This window comes from Ictidomys tridecemlineatus, chromosome 5 (genome assembly GCF_052094955.1).
Source record: "Ictidomys tridecemlineatus isolate mIctTri1 chromosome 5, mIctTri1.hap1, whole genome shotgun sequence".
NCBI classification, from domain to species: Eukaryota; Metazoa; Chordata; class Mammalia; order Rodentia; family Sciuridae; genus Ictidomys; species Ictidomys tridecemlineatus.
Window position 1 is genome coordinate 20,356,769 of NC_135481.1, and position 6,000 is coordinate 20,362,768.

Here is a 6,000-nt window from a genome sequence, read left to right on the forward strand (position 1 = left end):
TTATTTGTAATAGTTCTGTTTGGCTTATGTTTTAACTAGTCTCCTTATTAAATATAAAAGCAATAGGATTAAAAAGTTCTGGGGGAAAGTACTGTAATTAAAAAGGCACCAGTTGGGTATGTGAAGCTATAATTCAGAGCTACTCATTATATTTTTCTTCTTGTCTTTAAAGGATTTTGTACTCAATTTTAAAAGACTTTGAATTATTTAACTAATTTTTAATACTTCCTGTATTAGCCAAACACCACTCAAAATCTACAAGAAAACATTATGACTCAAAAGTTCTGGAGCATAGTGTCACAGATCACAAACTAGAGATACTGTCCCAAGAGTATGAGCATGCCCCCACACATAAACACAAACAATACAGGGCCTGACAAATTGACTAGCAACTTTCCAAAATGCACAGGTATTACCTAACCCTTGGAAGTTACAAAATATTAATAGGAAAAAAAGACAGGAACTTTAATCAAGCCATGAAGTTATGATAACAGCAATCAGGCAAGAGGCAACAAAGCCCAGTTTTGAACACATAAAAAAGAGATAAATATTAAGGTAGTAAACTTGGGAGTAAGTACTGGAGGTATATAATAAAGTTTCTCTTTGAGTTGTTTATATAAAATTTTAATATGCACAAAAATATGTGACATAGTTATACAGTAAAATGGTAAAATTAATAAACATATATTTAGGTGTGTAATTCTTTCTCTGAGCATACATGATAAAAAATTATAATGTTCATCACCTGTAACTGCTTATGAAAACGAATGATGTTCTGGGAGTAGAGGGTGATGGGAATCACTGTAATTTAGTGAAAGAAAAGAAACTGGAATAGAAAATCACACACATGCACATGTGTGTGCTTACACACACACGCGCGCACACACACACACACACACACACACACACACACCCTTTCTTAAATTCTATCTTCACTTAAGAATATTCTAGGGAAGAGTGTTTGCAAAAACACAAAATGAAACAAAAACCTTGAACAAGTAGAGTCAGCAGTAGGTGAATTAAAAATACACAGATAGCTTACACATACTGAGTACCTAGTAACTCATTTAGCAGGGTTAGATTTTTCAAAGTTCACTTTCCCTTTGAAGATAGAAGTGCAACATCAATGCCTAATATAAAGACATCCTAGTAATTATTTAATGCCTACTAGATAACTGAAAACTGTACAAAGGCAAAGAGAAAATGGTGGTTCCACCAGTGAGAAAGAGGTATTTCCTACCACCTCTCAGACTGGAAACTTCATAAAACAGATGGAGGTTTTCTGCACTACTTTCTCTTCTAAATTGGAGAAATGTTATCTTAGTGTTTTCCACTATTCTTAATGCTCAATGTAAAAAAAGAAAGAAAAAGTGTTCCTGCAGGTAACCCTCCTGCCCCAAGGCCATTTTCCCCACCCATTATCCTCCTCAATTTTTGCATAGATAAATGAGCAATCAAGAAGATAGAATCTTGGAAACTCAGTGTGTGACATTTACGTAGGAAGCATTTATTGAAGTGAATAAATAGCTAAGAAGCAGCCTAATAATACCTGACATCACATCTAGATGAAAGCCTCTGTACTTCCTCCACATACATTTCTCCCCCCTCCACATACAGTTCTCCCTCCGCCCCACATTTTTGTGGTTCTTTCCATCCTCTCCAATGATGAAGACCCAATATGCTGACATGACCTCAATACTGTGACATCATTTCATTAAGACTTCAAGGAGAAAAGCTGGGACATTCTTGCACTCATCCCATCCCATCATAGGTCAGCAAACACGCCCCCACCCCCAGTCCCTTCACAAAGCAAAAATCAATCTATCTACAAAAGTAAAGATTTTCTACCTCCCAGCTAAGAAGTCCCCACCTCCAAGCTCTAGAAAAGAGGATAACCAGCAACCTGAGGAACGCCTCACTCAGCACACGCAGGCGCTCTAGGAAACAAAAGTGGTACTTAAAGCACCTGGGTGCTTGAAACCTTTGTGTATTTTCGGACCCGTTTCTCCAGAACATCATCCCTGTTCTCCTGCTTTAAATTGTGTCTCTGACAATATCAACTCCTCAGCTCATTCCTCTCGTCTTCTGGAAATAACCACGGGTTAGTTTTCACCACGAGCCGCAGGAATTCTTCCTTTGCCCGTTATCTCGGCTCTTCCCCAGCATCAAGAAAGCAAGTTTCCCCCACGCGTCACCTGAGGCCCCAACTTATGGAAACGCCCCCTATTCGTCGCCTACAGCAGCAGGCACTATCCTAAGAGCCCAGCACGTAGAGGCCGAGCGCTTACTGCTTTGCCGCCCCAGCCAAAGAGGCGACTGGAGGCTTTTGGCTAGCAGACCCAAGCCAGGCCCTCGCCAGGATCCGCGAACTGGTGCGCCTCCTCTCTTGCCGGGAGTGAGCCCTAGCGCCCGGCCGAGCATGAAAGCGACCCCGAGCGCGGGATAAATGCTCTTCACCCAGCGCAGGGCCCGGGACGCGGCCGTGCGCACCGCTCCGAGGGAGCGCCAGGGGCGGCGGTAGGGAGAACACGCCAGGGAGAGGGGCGTGTTCCCTGAACCGCGGAGCACTAAGGCCGTATCCACGGGACCGGGGCACCGGGGAGCCAAGCGCTAGGTCAGTAACCACCGCTCTCAGCCCCAAATACCGTGGGGCCGGCCTGGCGACGCGCTGCAACCCGCGCGCCCTTGCGGGGACAGCCGCCTCCGCGCCTGCCTCAGCGCGCAAACTTTCCCAGTGACAATCGCTCCTGCCTCCCGGCGGAGCGTCGCGCTATCCTTGGGGCTCAGAAACTGTTCGCCCCCTCCCCTCCGCAGCCGAGACCCACTGAAAATATGGCGCCCTCGAACGTCGTTCCTCCGGCCCCTCAGGGATCCCGAAATGCCTGTCTCCAGGTCCCTGTGGCTCCCGGTGGGCGCGAAATCAAAGCTCGTGGGGCCGGGGAAGGAGCCGCTCAGCCACTGAGAGGCCACCGCTCTAGATCCAAACCCTGCCCTTGCTTTCGGCCGGGCGCTTCCCCAGTCTCTCAGCTGCCAGCAGTTTGCTAGTGGCGAGAATGGCAAGTGAAGGGGAGTCGTGGAGTCTGGAGGTCTAAGGGTCTAGCTCTGAGAAGGAGCTCCCGGTTGTCTTTGCTGGGAGCCTCGGCGGGAGTCTTGTTTGCAAAGTGGCGTTGGAGTCCGGGCGGCCAGTGCTGGAATGAAGCCGCTCCGCCCTCGCCAACTCTCCTGGCGCGGGGGCCCGGTCGGGGTCGAGGGGACACTCCATGCAGGCGGGGCCGCTTTTCAAAGCCCAGTTACCGGAAACCCGCGGGAGCCCCGGAGGGGATCAGCTGCCCACAGCCAGGAATCCGCTCTCAGGCGCCGGCTGCGAGACTGTTTGCAAACCGCGGCGCCCAGGTCGAGTGCAGTGAAACATACATGTGCAGTAGACAGGTGCAATAATTTCATTTTATTTTTATTTTCCTACAAAAAGCCCTCCCAGAACATGAAATCTGGGAGCTTTGCGGGTTTTTTTCTGCATTGACATCACTCACGAGATGCAAAAGGGAGGAAAAATCACCCACATTTTCCTTCTGGAGAGGGGAGGGAAAAGACATGAGAAATTCATGCAGCGTGCATGCAGCTGGAGGAAGAGAAAAACCCGAGTGAGCCGTGCGCCTTACCGGGGGATGCATTTACTGTCTCATTGCAGAGCGCCTGCCCCGGAGTGCAGCCGGCGTCCCCCCGCGCGCCCGGCGATCGCTCCGCTCCCGCAGCCGCCGCAGCCGCCTCAGCCGCTGCCGCCACCGCTGGCTCCGGGCGCGGAACAAGAGCCGAGGGCGAGCGCGAGCGCACGGCCCGCGAGCGCCAGGAGGGCAGGAAGCGCGTCATCACTCGGGGACGGCGCGGCTCCGGTGCGGGCCCGGCGCCGCACGGCACCCGAGTCGGGCGGGCACCGATGCTCTGGAGACTCTCTAAGGTCTCTATACAGCGGTGCCTTGCCGGGAGGCTCTGCGAGGGAAGGCAACGGGCCCGCGAAGTTTTCGCGGGGAGACGGGGTGCAGAGTGTCTGCGAATCCCCAGAACTCGGGCTCTGCTGTGTAAAGGGGATTAGGCGGGGAGGGACTCGGCATCTTGTAGAATGGGGCCCCTGGGTCCTCCGAGTGCCTTCCCGGGAACATTGGCCAAGTCCTGGAGAAAGCGAAGTGTGGCTCTTACCGTGGATGAAGTTCTGCCGCAACGCGGGTGGCGGGAACCCCGGGCGAGCTTGCCCCCTTCAGCACGTTCACCGACGCCCTGCTGGTCGAAGGTCACTTAGGGATTTGGGGGAACGACTTGAGGGATGAGTGGAAGAAAAGGCGTGTTCTGCTTACAAAATAATTTAAAATTTTCTCCCGTCTACCATGTCCTTGAATAACATCAGTTATATACTTTGCCCCTTCAATTTATAGCTATTGGGAAATGCCTTAGGATAATGTGGATCAATGTGAAGATTATTAAGGAGGGAAGGATGTACCCTGTTATCCCATTTTTAAAAGTTATCCCGTATGGAAGGAGGCAGAAAAGACTGGGCAAATAATACCAATGCTTTCACTGTGTCTCTTGGTGATTGGTGGGATTGTGGATGGGTTTTCTTTTTCTGCTTAATTCTAATTTTTCTGTAAAGGAGACATTAGTGTTGTAATTTCAGGGGGAAAAATAAAGTAAGAAATAGTTTGGTGCTTTTCCCCTCACCCCAGTACAGAATGGCCAGAGTAGACCCCTCTTTCCAAAGAATAGGTACCAAATTTCTTTAGTTACTCAAACTCTTTAGTTACTGCAACTTTTCATTGTTTCTTAGAGCATGAAACAGCTGTCACTGTAGACTCAAGAGTGTGTTGATTTTGTAAATTGAAACTGTCTCGGAGAAGCCCACTGGGACATTGGATAAGACTGGACATTCTGTAAGAACAATTGCATGTTCTTATCAAGACTGACAAACCTGATTGTATGACTTAAGAGATCTTTATAACCTTAGAGTACGACTTTGTAACTTATTCTCTTTGCAGAGAATAAACCTTACAAATCAAAAACACAATGAGAACCAATCAGTAGCCACTTGAGGAAGTCCTAAAAGTTGCAGAGCACAGACTGTTTCTAATTGCACAGGTAAAATGCTTCTGTTCACCCCTTTTTAAACATTCATCAGCCTAACAGAATAACTAGTGGTGGCAGCAAGTCACATCAGGGAGTGGTTAAAAAAAAAATGTTTCAGTAAGAGCCTGGTAATAAGCTCATTAATGCCATTTAAGTTATCCCTTCATTCACTGACAAATAGTAACCATATTTTTATAGCTCCAGTGCCAGGATTACAAAAGACATGTATCAAAAAAGAAGAAAAGTCCATTGCATCTGATGTGATTTTCTCCTCTCCCCAGTTCATGGGGTGTAATGGCAACCCATAAAGCATATCATAATCAGTTTGTTCCCCCCACACCCTGTTGGATTTCAAGCTTTCCCATCATTTATCCCATCTTCCTTGAAGTATACCCATATTTTTCCACTACACAACATTGAGATGCCAGCCAATTATAAGAAACCCCATGAGAGTAAGGATCTTGTCTTCATTTCTATGCCTAAAAAAGAGCCTGGCATATAGTTGGTGCTCAATAAATATTTGCTTCATATAAATAGCATATTTGTACACTATTTGTTTAGTTCCTGAGATATTAGAAACATTCTTTCCTATTAGACTGTCAACATAATCCTGGAATGCTTCCACATAGACTTGTAGCCTTGGTTTAATCTAGTAATTTTACTCTGTTCAAAGAGTAAATCTTAGGATATTCAAAGCAGTGAGGTGCAGGTGTCTGAATAGCTATGATTACAAATCCAATTAGTACTATTCCTTGGCTCTCTTAGATCAATTAAACCTTTTCAATTGATCTAGTGAAAAAGAATGTCAGTCCTAAAATTCTTTGCTTATGTACTAGATTCAAACCAAGTGACTTTGAATATTGCATTTTATAATACTTCAGTTTCTAT

The 6,000-nt window shown here is 46.8% G+C and overlaps 1 protein-coding gene across 5 annotated transcripts in view; it reads right to left on the reverse strand.

The window, feature by feature from the left end:
- Tln2 (talin 2) overlaps positions 1–4,212 on the reverse strand; it is a 405,316-nt gene extending 401,104 nt beyond the window's left edge. For 4 of the 5 annotated variants that reach the window (XM_040275958.2, XM_078049522.1, XM_005316644.5 and 1 more), the window contains exon 1: positions 3,660–3,801. The gene's annotated coding sequence lies outside the window, so the exon portion shown is untranslated. Of the gene's footprint in view, positions 1–3,659; positions 3,802–4,194 lie in introns of those variants that run through there. The other variant, XM_078049521.1, reaches the window with a different exon arrangement.
- Positions 4,213–6,000: the final 1,788 nt, after the last annotated feature.